This window comes from Lepisma saccharinum, chromosome 5 (genome assembly GCF_977018435.1).
Source record: "Lepisma saccharinum chromosome 5, izLepSacc3.1, whole genome shotgun sequence".
Classification (NCBI taxonomy): domain Eukaryota; kingdom Metazoa; phylum Arthropoda; class Insecta; order Zygentoma; family Lepismatidae; genus Lepisma; species Lepisma saccharinum.
Window position 1 is genome coordinate 38,323,705 of NC_139233.1, and position 15,831 is coordinate 38,339,535.

Sequence of the window (15,831 nt, forward strand, 5' to 3'; positions counted from 1 at the left end):
AAGCTTCACTTGTATTTTGTCAGCAATGTGTACAGCATATGAACCCTATCTGATGAAGCGTTTCTTTTTCAAATAAATTTCAGGAATATTCCACATTTACATTACTTTGATTGTAGACGTTGAAATTCGAGTTAATTAATATTTACGCTGTAATCTTTCCGTTAGCCCATTTCTTTGAGTCTGAGAGACAAAATTCCCTTCACATGGTTAAATTAATTGATAGTAAGCAACACTGCTCCTTTCCGAACACTTACTTCGGCTGTACTTCCGGCGACGAAGCTGGACTTTTAACTCAAACGAGTGTGCCATTTTCTGTGAACAGAAGTGTATATGTATTTCGAGTCAGAGTATGTGAAATGGCAAATGAAAACTCTGCACTGGATACATTGGAACCATACAGACCTTTATATTGTTAATATATTTGTGTGTGTGTGTGGTGGTGGTGAGAGGTAGTAATACGTACGGTTGTAATAGAGAAAACATCTTCTTGTACCCTTGAATTTTTGAAAAGTTTGCCTGGAAAACCAGGAATTATACTTGAATCTTATCATGGTTCTAGAGTGGTCACCCTGAATGCATAACAATCTTCTTCATGTTCTCCACAGTCAAAACTCCGCCTTTTGTCTGTGAAGATCATCTTAAATGCTGAAAATTATCTTTCAACAGAAACATAGTGAGTGGTGTAAATTTGAATTCTGAAACATTACTTTGCAAGGCGTGAATGCCACAAAGCACCAAACTGATGCAAAAGTCAGCAAGACCAAATATATCAGAAGTTGGCACTTTGGACTGTGCAGGAAACATTGGCGCCAGACATTTTGCTTTGTTTAGAGCTTTGAAAAAACGCCATGGACTTGGAGGGAGGGAAATCGACAGAGAGAATGTTTCAAACACCTTAGTCACTTAATTTATTTGGCACCAAACAGAGCAAAGACCTCTGTATGATATAAAAATCCTGTAAAACCTTAAAATATAGAAAAGGACCTTTAAAAAGGTTTGATTTAGGTGCATAAAGCTAAAATAGGCTATTTTAGGCACTATAAAACTTCATCAGTTGTTGCATTTTTAATGAAACGTTACGTAACTTGGTATTTCTTATTTATCTGCAAAGGACAAATTGGTTAAAAACTTAAAACCCAAGGTCTAATTATTGCATGGGATAACAATATGTATATATATAACAGAATACATATATAAGCATACATTCATTATCTATCTCATTTCTAGCTACAAACACTAAAATAATTTTTATAAAGAAACTGTTCTAAGAGGAAAAATAATGTCAAAATAAAAAGAAAAATGAAAGATTTTCTTTCGTCACTTCCAGCTGACAAAAAAAGGTGTCAATCATCTTTTCTTTAATGCATATTATTATATTATCCCTGAATTTTTGTAAACACTGAGTACAAAACTTATTTATCCCAATCAAATCTTATCTTCAGTGAAAAATACAGTAAAATACATCATACAAGTATTTTGCTTATTTTAGTACTTGACAACTCTTTCATAGGGTGGGGGAGGGTCACTGACAGAAAAAGTTTCATAATATACATAACTGGGATACAAATATTTTGAAGTTAAATAAATCGATCAAGGTATCACACTAACATTTCTTAATTTCATTTTCCATTATATATCTTTTTAAATTTCTTGATCTAGATACATCAAAACATGAAGAGTTAGATTCATAGGTAACAATTCCACAAGATTTAAAGAAAATCTGTCTGTGACTCATACAGTATGCCTGGCAGACAAAAAAACATAACTAAAACATATCTTACATCACATTAAAGAATTGAGAAATAAATCACTATTTGCAATGAAGTTATCACCAGACAAATTATCTCTCGAGTGCAGGTAAACAAAGTGAATCAAACATGTGTAAAGGTGAGAATTGTTGAGAACAAGTAGATAAGAAATGAAGAATGGTCTCACAGCATACTTTTACACTATAATATTTTTTGTCACCCACCTCAAACTGAAAATGAGATTAAGTTATTCAGATTCTAGTATATAAATTGTATTACTTTCATCTACTTTGAGTGATCGTTCTCTACCCACAATCAATGAGTATTACAGATACTACATACAGGGTATCCCACATAAAACTGGCCCCACTCACCAGTTAAGAAGTGGGACAAAAATGACTGACATTTGAATTGGTGATTGAATATATCTTATGGGCAGGAATATGCCAAGAAACCCTCGACTACTGAACTGCTGAAAGGAAATATTTGAGCCAAAATTGGACATTCTGTATGCCGATCATCAACATCATGGACAATACTAAAGATTGAAATAGCCCGACCTTGTGACCTTGTAAAACTTCGTATGTTGGTCACTTATGTGCCGTCTACACTCAGCTCAAAAAATTTCTACAAATGAAATTCTATTATTTTGAAGATAAAAAAAATAAAATGGAATACGTTATGATTATTTATACCCTTTGTGTCTTTTGCACCATCCTGTATAAATAATTTGTACACTACTATTTGACATTTAAAATTTATGATAAAAGTTGTTAGTCGCCATTTTGAAGGCAACAGGGACTAAGGTGGTCGTACTAGTTCAATATCGCTAGGTAGAGTAAAATTGTCAATCACTGTTTTCAATCACTTTATTGGTGGCTCTAAGCACGTGTCTTCTGTAATCTGAATACATATATATTCGAGTTTGACTGTACACCCACCACGTTAGAAAATTTAGGAATAGAACATGCATAAAGTTTGATAATGTCGTAACTTTGCTGACAAATGCACGTCGATCAGTCAAACACGTTCAGTGGCGACATCTGAAACGATTTAGGCAGTATTTCTGTCACCAACATTTCAGACATAGGATAAATCTTCTGGCTTGTTGTCAACAACAGGACACATCCTAACTCAAGGTCATCTTTGTCTAAACACACAACGCAAATGCGTAACAACAGCATTCAACGGGCGAAGAAAGGTATGTTTGCTTGACATCCCCTATGATTTTGGGGCCCCGGGCTACATCTACAGCCTATTCAACCTATTCGTTATCATCATCGTGGTTACTGCATGACAACGCGCGGCCTCATGCAAATGCAGTACGGCGTAGGTTCGTCCCGATTTTTTAAAGGTAGAATCGCCCAAAAAAAATGTCGATGCAATTACGAAATACAAAATGCGGCGAAATAATTACATTGCTCCATTTTCATCAGGAAAATGAAAACCAAAGGTAGGTGCTCGGATCCCCTTCCCCTTCGCTCCTCCTACGCTTACAACTTACACGTTCTTGGTAGCTGAAACGTAAAATAAGAGGCAGATGATGGAGAGATTTTCGCAATACGAGAAATAGTGAACAAAGGACTGCTCATGAAACTAAAACTTTGTTATTTGCAAAAAATACCGACCAAGTTATTTGGAGTTGAAATCAAATTGTGTGCATCGACATGGTCAGTTGAAAAACGGAAAACTTAGGCAAAAATATTATGATTTCCATTTTACTCGTTCGGATATTCTGAAATATTCGAATTTACATTTACATATACTGTATGTCTCGTATGACTTTCCACAATATATACAAATGTATAATGATAAAAAAACGAACTTTGTGCATAACAAACGACACACTAACGATGATCACGGCCACCCAAGAGTCCGCGCTGAAAAGACACAGATACAATGCAACACAACACCATTGTATCGCGTTCTCAACTCTTATCTACAATATTATCGATAATTAAAAATTAGGTATTTGATTATCGAGTCCCGTTCTCACCTTATAAGGTTGGATGACGAATGGGGGATGGTCAGTGGCGGCGATTAGGGGGGGGGGGGCAATTGCCCCCCACTTTTTGCCACTTTTGCCCCGCACTATGCTAAACCTTACCTATGAGGGAAAAGTAAACTGTCTTGCCTCCCAGTTTTGGCACGTTGCCCCCTAGTTTTGGAACCCAATCGCCGCCACTGGAGATGGTACAGAAGCAAGTCTCGAAGTGTCTGGTCTCATTCTAGTGTCGAAGAGAAAATAGAGCTCTGTAAAAATCTAGACGAGACCGAATCATAATACCCGACAATCTCGGTTTCTTTCGAGACTTTGGTATGATATTCTAATTACTTTCCCACATGTGGCAATTGTGCTATCTGGTGACGTGTGTATTCAGGGTGTCTCAAAAGTAGTAGCGCAAACTGACACAGGTGGAAGTACACGATAATAGAAGCAAAAAAGTTTCAGTAAACATGAGTCTGAAAACGAGCCGTTTTCGAGATAATCGCGAATGTGTGATTACAAGCCGCCACTGACTTCATTGTTTGTAAACGTCGTCCTAGTTGGCAAAATGTTAATAATACAGTAATAATAATGTTCTCTGCGGCGCTGATGTACCCTTGTAAATGAGCGACTCTCGGGGTGCCTTCGAGCAGAGTATTTTTCTTGGTACAAGCATGCAACCTCCCGTGCATTGCCGTTACCCAAACCACACATGAAATGCATATCCGCATACTCTTCGTTGCTGTAAGGTTCCATTTTCACTACGCAGTCCAGCACAACTGGCGTGACTCCCACAGTACGATTAGACTGTATCCATCCTGTTTGATTACAACGCAACCTCTCGGAAATGTTGTTTTGTAAACAAAGAGCAAACCTTGGAACGCGCAAGGAGTAAAGCACTCTGTGTTTACAAAATGCAATCAGTGACGGCTTCTAACCACACATTCGGACACATTATTAGCATTTTACCAACTAGGACGACGTTTACAAACAATGAAGCCAGTGGCGGCTTGTAATCACACATTCGCGATTATCTCGAAAACTGCTTGTTTGCAGACCCATGTTTACTGAAACTTTTTTGCTTCTATTATCGTGTACTTTCACCTGTGTCAGTTTGCGTTATTACTTATGAGATACCCTGTATATATATTAAGTAAAAGTGCCAATATTTCGAGGTTAGTAGCGTCGGAACGATATGCAAAAGAACTTCATTTGCCTTAATGGCCTCTATGTGAACGTTTATTTGGCGCACGCTGTTATTACATATATTCGAAAATCACGAGTTTGAGACTTGCCCTTTGAAACCGAGGCGGAAGTTTAAATCGACACGAAACCGTCACCGTGTCTCGTCTCTTACCTTCCCTAATGAAAGAACAACCTCGAAGAAAGGCGTTGGTATTCGAACCAGAATCTTCCATTAGCGAGACCGTGAGTAGAAAGTGGCACAGGCGTTCTTAATTCTATACTCTGTTCCGGCTATCTATGGAGCAAGGCCGCGCATAGCGACGAGGAGAAGCAGAGAAGGGTCGAGTGGGCAGAGCGAAGCAGAACACGCAATCCCATTCCCCTCACGTGTTCATTGGTGGAGCCGTCTGGCGTCACAACTTGCGCAGAGACTTGATTTCGCTCGCTTGCTCCAGAGGTACCGGGACAGAGCACGGAAGTTTACGGTTCTAGACCTGGCTTGGGCATGTGTCCTTCATGATTGCCCTTTCAAGAGTTCTGACACCCAGCCTCATAGAAGCGAGTGTCTCTTCGGTATCATCTCATTCGTTCATTCGCTGTCGCGATTAGCCAAAAAGTGGCAAAATGAGATAAACACAAAGTCCATCTTTTGTAGTTGAAAAAAAAAGCTGCGGCGCACACTTCTGGAAACACTGATCTACCATACACCACAATGAGGTAGACTTACCTACTCCCTCAAACGAGATTTCTTGATTTCAGGCGACACCCTCGATCCTTGCGCCTTAGAGAACAATGCGACTCTGCCGGAGAAAAAGCAATGTTTCTCATGCCGTAAGCAGGGTGGAGGGCTTGTTTCGGCTCGTCGAGTTTCAAGCCCTCCGGCTGCACCTACAATAGGGGAGGTTACCGGACCGTAACCCCGGACGACCCAAGAAAGATCACGGTGACGTCAAACTCCTAGCCCGTGAGTCACAGTGAACAGCGACCTCTTTTTTCTTTTGAAAGAGAGAGAAAACAAAACACTGTGGTTAGAGATAACATGTGGATTTGCTTGATAGGATGCACTCGAAGAAGAAAGGAGAACCATCACAGAAAGTAACGCGGAGCTTTGCAGTTCGGCGAACTTGAAACACAACTACGAGCACATGAAGTTTGGCTAATTTGGTTAATTTTACTTCGCTTTTTCTGCTACTTTTGGCTAATCGCGAAGATGAGGATGAGTGATGATACGATTAAATACATGAAGGGATATTCACAAAGCACAACCATGTCCAGGCCGGGATTCGAACTCGGGATCCCTGACATCGTAGCGCGCTGTGATTACCACTCCGCCACGGAGGTAGGCAGCACATGAAGCGAATACAGTTGGAGCTTGCACTTACAACCAGTCTTTGGAACGTTCTTTTCAAAAGAAACTCTGTTACAGTAACAGTTACTTTAGAAGCAAGTAAGTTAACTTTACTACGTTATGACTCAAGGAACATATTGCACACATGAACTTTTATTCTTAATGATAACCGCCTAAAAGTTAACACTAATGTTCATAAAATTATAATAAACATATGTTTAAATAAGACGATATAGAGTAAAAAATCTACGCCTTGAAAAAGTTACGGCATTACAAGATGACGGTGTTACCACTATGCCACCGGGGAGGTCCAAAATAAATACAAAGAAGTAACTGTTAATTTCGTTACTCCTTACCTAGGAAAAATAACTGAGTTACAGGTAATCGCTTAAAAAAAACACCAGTTGCTGGTAATTACTGGAAAGAGAGGAACTGCTGCTTCCAAACATTAATTACGACTCGAGTTTCGAACCGGAAACAGCACACGGACGATGGCATGGTTGCATTTTTGTACTTTCGGGAAGGATTTCACAGAAACGAGGGTTGGGGCAAGGAATACTGGGCATTCACAGTTGTCAGTTCCAGCTGTGGCGACCACAATAACTATAGCCTCGAACGTGAACGAACACACAGCAAAAAGAATACGTTTCTTCTTTTAAGTCCACTTTATGCTCAGCGGGACCTATAGTTTTAGATCCGGACCATTGTACAGGGTGTACCAAAAGTCCCATTACCCCCCCCCCTTTGAATTGTAGACAAACCTACAAAATGCTATTTTAACAGCATGCGTATGATGAGAGGATGATATACCATTAAATCAGATAGAACCGGGTTCACTTGATTACAAGAAGTCGGGTTACCACTACTACTTTGACTAATCGCGAAGATGAGGATGAATGGCGGTAGGTTGAAACTGATGAGAGGACTATCATAAACACACATAAGCAGGGCACAATACGAGTCCCACAAAGGGTTATGTTGGCTGTTGGTCCAGGCACCAAAGCCTACTAGTTAGTCTGCAAGAATGCAGTCCGGGAGGGGGGTGTAATAAGTGCGAGAGATTTACATTTGAGCACCCTTAACAGATCACCCCTTACACCCCTGCCCCATCGGAGAGATTCATGATTAACTTGTAAGTGTAGAAAATGTTTAGTTTATTTTGTACTTCTGGTTCCTATTTTAAATACCTTTTTGCCTCTTATTTTATCCAACTTAAGGGTCCAAGTTATAAATTACACACGCGAAAAATCTACACTCGGCCTGTACTCGAACACGATCTCTGTTCTACGAACTGAACTACTGAGTCAGTTGTGGGTTCACCCATTTTTTTCTCCATTTACGCTGTTGAACGTGTGTGTGTGTTGCCCCATCCAGCGATACAGAAACGGGGTCGGTTGCTTCGAATTACTGGTGAAGTGGATGAAATATCATCAACATGGTGCCAAAGATTGCATTATTTCTACATTTTGGTTATTTTACGTCGCTTTTCTACCTATTGGATCCAGTGCTCGGGGGTAATGTGGTCGTCCAGCTAACAAAATTTTCGCAAAGGATCCCGCCAGCTAACCCAACCCCAAGGCTCGTCCACCCACCAACCCCCCAGCTAACATTTTCCCCTTCAAGCACTGATTGGGTCAATCAAGACGATGAGGATGAACGATGAAAATGTTCGAACCTGGGACCTTTGGCTTCGAAGCGCGTGACGCTGGCTACTGCGTCACAAAGGCCAGTGAATAATGGATTGTGTTTTGGAACAAACAGACCCGCGTTCGATTCTTGTCAGTGATGTGCCGTAGATTACAAGTCTATGTTTACATGTGTTGTTTACACAATGTATGCATAGATTACATTGGCTAGTGCTGTTACTTTTACCTATTCTAATAAAGGCTTATCTAACGTCTTTCTTTTGTTTACTATAAATTCGGGAAGGGGGGGGGGTGCAACTTTTTGAGAAGGTATCTAAAAATCAACCTCACTTCCACGTAGTACTCCCAACGGCGAAAGAAACAGTATACGAATTGTTCACCACCATTTTCATTCGGTCTGTATTACACAATGTGATGACAATGAATTGAAATAATGACGTCAATAAGCAGAGAACAATGCCTGCTTCGAACCAACATAGTTTCATTCCTTAAAACAACACAGGATGTAAAATAAAAAAGTAATGAAAATAGTGGTGGACAATTTGCCTACCATTATCTTGCCGTCGACTGTACAATTGCAAACGAGGCTCTGGCGTCTGGACGTTAAAAGCCAGGATAATCCTCTGTGGGGCTCGAGTTCTGAAATCCTTGTGTGTTAGTGATTGCCCCCCCCCCAATCCTCTTCATCTTATCACCATTCATCTTCGTAGCGATTAGCCAAAGTAGAAAAAAATGAACTCCCCTCGGAGTTCTAAACTATACTTTTTTGCTACATTTAATTTACTCTTTCTATTCCCTGATAGGGGGAGGGAGATATTTTCTTGCGGGGTTTTGGACCAGAGTTATATAGGTCGCTGTTCTGTTTCCAATTTGGTCCATTGCATAGTACTCTTGCGTTGTCCCATTAAATTCTACGAGATTCATTCCATGCGTATTAGGTTATTTTCGTACCTTTCTTCTTCTTACTTCCGAGTATGCTGCTTATGTATATCTATCCTATCCTCTTCTTTAGAGTGCGTCCAGGATATGCTAAGTTTGTCTGTATTCACATGGTTGTGGTATGTGCAATTTTTAACTTGACTCTTGCAGTAAATTACAGTTTCATCATGCATTCGATACCCACCACCGGCAGAAAGCCACCATCCCCGTCTTTGGAAATTGGCACCGTTAATTTCAAGTTACAAAAAAGAAAGAAGCTTCTCGTTCTTTTAATAACGGAAATCAAGGTCGGTTATTAGTTAATATTCGAACAGAATAACCAAAGTAGAGTGTAAAATACAGGAAACAAAGAATTAATGATTCCACAGTTTCAAAAATTCCAAAAATTAGACCTTCATGTGAAAGAGCCGTGTCTTTCCATTTCCCCATATGGAAATTTCAGGTCCTTTATAAGTTCTACCCCTCGTCCCGGTCGAGAGGACTTGTTCCTCTTCCTGCAAGATGAAGCTCCGGAGGTGCCTAACAGGGATTCTATCCATAAGTACATGGTGGAAACTTGGGTCGACGACGCATATCCATTTACCCCCTTGTAAGTACACATCAATATCAATTTAAAGAGATTTTTAAACCTTTAAAAATAACTGAAGAGTATTTCAATCTAATTTCAGTCAGAAATGTTGTAGTAATAAGTGGCACACCAAATTTTCGTATTATTGCCTGGGCAGTTCATGGATCTCCATTGATATATAGTTTTATTTTTCTCAGTGATACGTGGAACCATTTCAAAAATGATGAGGAAAGACAAATGAAATATGTAGAGGGATGGCACTCTTCGTTCACATAGAGGTGCTGACTGTGCCAGTGACCATTATTTAGTTAATGCTAAATTAAGAGAAAGACTCTCGGTAATATCTAAAAGCTCTAAAATTTAATACAGGAAAATTTGCTGATGATAGAATTAAGAAAGATTACCAAATTAAACTGTCAAATAGATTCGATGTTTTGCAGGATTTAAATGATGATGAAAATATAAATGAAACAGACGTAAATAAGAATTGGGAACACATACGTAATGCAATTGAATCAGCAGCTAAAGAAAGTATAGGATACCATAAACCAAGAAAAAGTAAGCCATGTTTTGATAATGAAAGTCAAAACCTAATAGAAATAAGAAATCAGGCTAGACTTAGATGGTTAAATAACTCTGATGATACAAATTTAAGCAATTATAATAGAATAAAGCGAGAAGTTAACCGCACGTTTATAAGTAAAAAAAAAATATTACTTGAAAACTAAAATTAACGAATTTGAAACAAACAGCAAAAACAAAAATATCAGAGATTTATATAAAGGTGTAAATGAATTTAGAAAGGGGTGGCAACCTAAAGTAAACTTGATAAAGATAAGAACGGCAATTTTTTTGGCTGACCCAAGTGATATTTCCACTAGATGGAAGAACTACTTTAATGACCTTTTAAATGTTCATGTAGGAGATACATCAGAAGTAAATGAAGTACACACAGCAGAACCTTTATTTCCAGAAGCTAACTTGACTGAAGTTAAAGATGCTATTAAAAGGCTAAAGAATAACAAAGCACCTGGCATTGATTTAATACCAGCTGAGTTAATTAAATATGGTGGGAATTCGTTAATATGTCAAATTCATAAATTAATTTGTTTAATATGGAATAAAGAAAAAAATCCTCAACAGTGGAAAGAATCCATAATTGTTCCTGTGTTTATAAAAGGTGATAAAATGAACTGCAATAATTACCGGGGAATTTCTCTACTCTCAACAAAATATTAAAAAAGCATATGATTCAGTCAAAAGAGATAAATTATATAATATATTAGTCGAGTTTGGGATACCTAAGAAGCTTGTTAATATGATAAAAGTATGCACCAGTGAAACAAAGTAAAATTCGTGTGGATATTAATATGTCTGACAAATTTACAATTCATGATGGGTTAAAACAAGGAGATGCATTATCTCCATTACTCTTTAATTTTGCCTTAGAATACGCTGTTAGGAAAGTAAAAGAAACTCACGAAGGACTAAAATTAAATGGTGACTCAGCTGTTAGCATATGCAGATGATGTAGACTTACTGAGGGATGACGTAAATACAATTAAGAACAATGCTAAGATATTTATCGAAGCAGCTAAAGAGAGAGGTTTGGAAGTTAGCAAAGAGAAAACTAAATATATGCTTACAGCCCGAAACCAAGTGTTAGGTAATAATCAAAATCTTATTATTGATAACAACTTGTTCGAACCAATTTCCAAATTCAAGTACTTAGGAGTAATACTAACAAAGGAAAATTATATTAAAGAGGAAATAAAAAGCAGGCTTAATTCAGGAAATGTATGTTACTTTTCTCTTCATAAACTTTTGTCTTCTCGTTTAATATCTAAGAAACTAAAAGTTAAAATATACAAAACAGTAATTTTGCCTGTAATAATATATGGATGCGAAACTTGGTCCCTTACATTGAAAGAGGAACATAAATTGAGAGTATTTGAAAATAAAATACTTAGGAAAATATTTGGGCCTAAAGGGATGAGGAGACAGGTGAGTGGAGAAGGTTACATAATTTAGAAGTACATAATTTGTATTCATGTCAAGATATTATTAGAATAATTAAATCAAGAAGACTTAGGTGGGCAGGCCATGTGGCACGAATGGGAGAGGAAGGAAGAGTTTACAGGATTCTTGTTGAGAAACCAGATGGTAAGAGACCAGTAGGAAGACCAAGACGAAGATGGAGGGATAATAAATGTTGAGATGGACCTAAAGGAAATTGGTAGGGATTGAAAAGAGTATATAGATCTTGCTCAGGATAGGGACAAATGGAAGGCCTGTGTTGCTGCAGCCAGAGAGTTCGTTAGTTAGAGGGATGGCATTCAAGGCTGGACAGGAGGCTACAGACACACCTCCGAACGTTTACGAATTCATCACTCTTTTGAAAGAGTTGCAAAGCGAGAATGAAGGGTTAATTACCATGTTGGAAGATGGTAACAGGCCGAATCTACGGAGGTTACTTTTTCACTTCAGTTCCTGAAATTTCCCGGCAGAGAGAAAACTCCCTCGCCTCAGAATATTCGGCGAAAAGGGATTCGGCAAAACGGGAATTCCCATTTCGCCGAAAATTTTGCTTAGGTGAGATATTTGTCTTCGGGGCATTCGGCGAAAGGGGAGATAACTGAAAGAGCAAGCACGTAAATTTATGACTAAAAATTCCCCAACTTCTAAAGGATTTTCTTGAACGAGGTATGTGCGAAGTTAACAATATAGAATAACTCTGCATTTTAGCACATTAACTGTATGAAATGTAAAAAATAATAATAATGAAAAACAGTTGTGCTCGATATTCACTCACCTGGTGGATAGAGTAGAAAAGTCTCCCCAAGGATATAATTATGCTAACAATGAAATTAGCTTATCAATTACTTTCAATACTCACACGTACACCGCACTTGACCATGTTTCTTCGGCTATAATGTGAGAACTAATGTTCTGCATACAAAGCAGCGAACAAATACGGAGATGTTCATTGTGTCTCGTCGAGTTCCGTTGCATCGGCCCTGATGTGCTAAAATTGCATAATGCCTCGTAACAAAGGTTAATAAAATGACACACTTGATTCTTCCTTCTGTCCTCCGCCACCGACAGAAGCTGCACTTGCATCCCAATAACGAATGACGTCATTCAACTGCAGGGCAGATTCTGATGAGACAACTCTGGCCAGAAGGGATTATTAATGTCAATGGCATGTAACCGACCAGTGATGTGCTGTAGACCAGGGGGTTTAAAAACTTTTTCGATTCACGGCGCCCTTAGTGTTTCAAGATTTTCCCGCCGCGTCCAAGTCAGAATGTATCTAACACTATAAACGCTCAGTTAGTGTGGTTAGTTTGCTTCCCTTAAGTTAAAAAAATAAACACATATTTCAAATTCAGAAACATTTTATGTGTAGAAAGTAGTAAAAAAGCACATATTTGGAACAATCATATCATTTCAGTGAAAATATTGGAACATTTAGCAGCGCCCTGAGGCGCACACTTTGGGAACCACTACCATAGACAATGTTTCATGCGTTGAGCGTACAGATTATACGTGTAACGAAACATGTACAATATATATATATATATCTTTTTCTTTTTTGGAGGGGGGAGGTATTCATTCGACATTTTCGACAGATACACATATGCCTTCTCGAAAGAAAAAAAAAAGGAACTGGTCGTTCAAATTAATATAGTCTTCCCTACAGTGGCAGCAATTGGGTTCCAAAACTGCGAGGGAGGAGGGGGGAGGACAGTTTACATTCCCTTGGTATACTGGAACCACGAGCAAAATAACCTGCGCAGACCCGCGACTCCTGTGCACCGTACCCCCGCGAGTAGGGGAGGGGAGAGTGGACCATGCTTCCTTATGGTCCGAGGTGGAGGGAAGAAGGGAAAGCTGCGCGGGGACTTTTCGTCCCAAGTTTTTTTTTTCCTTGTGGTCGATCTATAGATAAGGTTTAGCATAGTACGGGATCAAAAGTGGGGGATGCAACTGACCCTAATCGCTGCCACTGCTTTCTTTGCATAAACGTAACTCGGAGTATATCTTCGGGGCGGGGGAATCCGAGTTGATCGATGAAATGTCAATGAGAATGCATTGTTCGCATGCATGTATGTATGGCATTGCTTTAACCAGTTATGTATGGCATTTATTAACCAGTTACGTATGGCATAACTGGTTAAAGCAATGCCATATGGTAACCAGTCTTTCTGTCAGCGTTATTGCACCCTCCAAAACACACACACATCTTTAAAAACCGTCTTTTCTGATAGGGAAATTCTGAAATTGACATATGCATTATGAATATGACCTCTGCGGCGAGAATAGTGTCCCCAGCTCATGTTTGGAGAAAATTGCATTTTCTTAACCTATACTTCTCATTAAGATTTGCTCAACATCGCTTCCATGTAGTACACCAATGTTGCAGGACGACGAGGCTCTGGCGTCTGGGCTCACAGCCCGTATAATCATCCATGGAGAGGCTTGTATTGTGTTGTCAGCTTATCGGCATTCGTCCCTATCGTCGCGATTAGCCGCAAGTAGCAAAATTGCGAAGTTGAATAAACTGAATCAATTACTCAACCACAACCAAGAGTAAAAATTGAATTAGCACAAAACAATGAGGATTGGAACAGTGGATTTTCTGTTTATCCCTGACACCCAAACAAACGCGAGTCCGCGTGTGGTGTCGTAACGTCCAATGACAAAAAAGAACAAGTAATAACCACAAAAATGCATTTTGTTGTATGGCGTACATACATAAACTTGGAATATTTGAAAAAATCTAGTATGGGGATTCCCCATGACTGACATTCCTTCCCCAAAGGACTAAACATTTGCAACCGACGCGAGACAAGAGAGAGAGAAGAGACACGGAACTAGTTCTCTACGGACTCCTAAGACATCGACTGTAAGTGTTCGATGAATTGTCACAAGAGCTGAAAATCAATTTCAGATGTGACGAAAAGTTTTTCAGGTGCGCACATTCTGGTACCAGATTTTTCGAAGACGTCAGAGGGGTAAATATGATATGCTGCGTGAGAAATGGGACAAGGAGGAGTGTGCAGGAAGTGCACGCGAGAAAGCTACATACAGTTCAGGTGTGGGTATTCCATAACCCTTACCTTTCCCCTCATTTCTAACCTTTTTTTAAAAAATTATGTTCATGCTATAGCACATGTATTTGAAGTGATTGTACTCAGTGGCGGCGATTTGGGGGGGAGGCGATGGTTGGCAGTTGTCACTTTTGCCCCTGCACTATGCTAAAACTTATCTACCAGGGGAAAGTAGTGTCCATGACCGCAACTTTTGTTTTGGCACCTTGTGCCCAGTTTTGGAACCCAACTGTCGCCATTGCTTGTACTTATAGCGTAATGAGTAAAGGTAAAAGGTAAAGTTCCCCGTGCATATAGAATCGTGCCATGAAGGCACATTTAGGGGATGTGGGGGTAGGGCCACCACACATAATCGATCTCTGCAATTTTTGGAGGCGATGTGATCAGCACCACGCCTTTGCCCCAAGGCACCCATTGATTCGAATCACCCACCTCGGAAGTCGAGCCCGGGTCTCCCGCGTGGCAGTCAGACGCCCTAACAACTACACCACCGCGGAATGAGTATAATTAAAATTAGAATAACTTGTAGTCGAAAAAGTTGTTTCTCATGAATATATACATACTTAGTTATGTTGGTATTCCATAATCACCTATCATCTACTATTCCGCCAAGTGAAAACAAAACTGCAATTTGTAAAGTCTGTTTCGAAGAACAAAAAAAATATATTACAAAGGTGTGAGGTGTTTTGAGGAACCACGCTGTAGTCAAAGGGTTGAAAATTAGACGTGAATCACATCAACCGGATACGCGTTAGTGTCCAGCCAGCGTGAACGGTGTAAAACAAGTACACGTGATAGTGAATCACGGGAGGAAACGAGTTGCGTTGTCTTCGACGCCTACAATGCCACGCAACATCGCCTCTCCATCAACGCACAATACGACGTTTGGCCTGGGAATGGAAACACAAATTCGACGATGTAGGATGCTTCTAAAGTACGGGCCGGTTTAGACGAAAGCATTTTCCTTAACATTTATGTCATGATCAAAAAGCCACCGTGAAAAAAAAATCTTATCGCATGTCAGATGCCATGGCATATTTCCTGGCATTTGTCAAAGATAGAATCGGTCCTCTTTCCGTAGTATATCCAATCAGAAGCGAGCTCTAGGTCGCGAGTGCAGATGTACACAATGTATCACTTCATATTATTAAAAGCCGATAACTATTTAACCGAGAGAAATAACGTTTCATATAGAATGGTGTTAGGTAGTAGCGTAACTAACACGTTCCACCTCCCCCTCCCCTCCCTCCGCAACTTTCAGTTGTGCGTCCCTTCTCGTTAGTTTTTTTTTAAAAA

The 15,831-nt window shown here is 39.5% G+C and overlaps 1 protein-coding gene across 2 annotated transcripts in view; it reads right to left on the reverse strand.

The window, feature by feature from the left end:
- The window catches only part of LOC145987766 (uncharacterized), a 44,056-nt gene that overhangs the window by 9,325 nt on the left and 18,900 nt on the right, over positions 1 to 15,831 (reverse strand). Inside the window, exon 1 of one of the 2 annotated variants that reach the window (XM_083122442.1) lies at positions 12,318 to 12,409. The exons of the other annotated variant lie outside the window; for it this stretch is intronic. The gene's annotated coding sequence lies outside the window, so the exon portion shown is untranslated. Of the gene's footprint in view, positions 1 to 12,317; positions 12,410 to 15,831 lie in introns of those variants that run through there. 2 annotated transcript variants of the gene reach the window in all.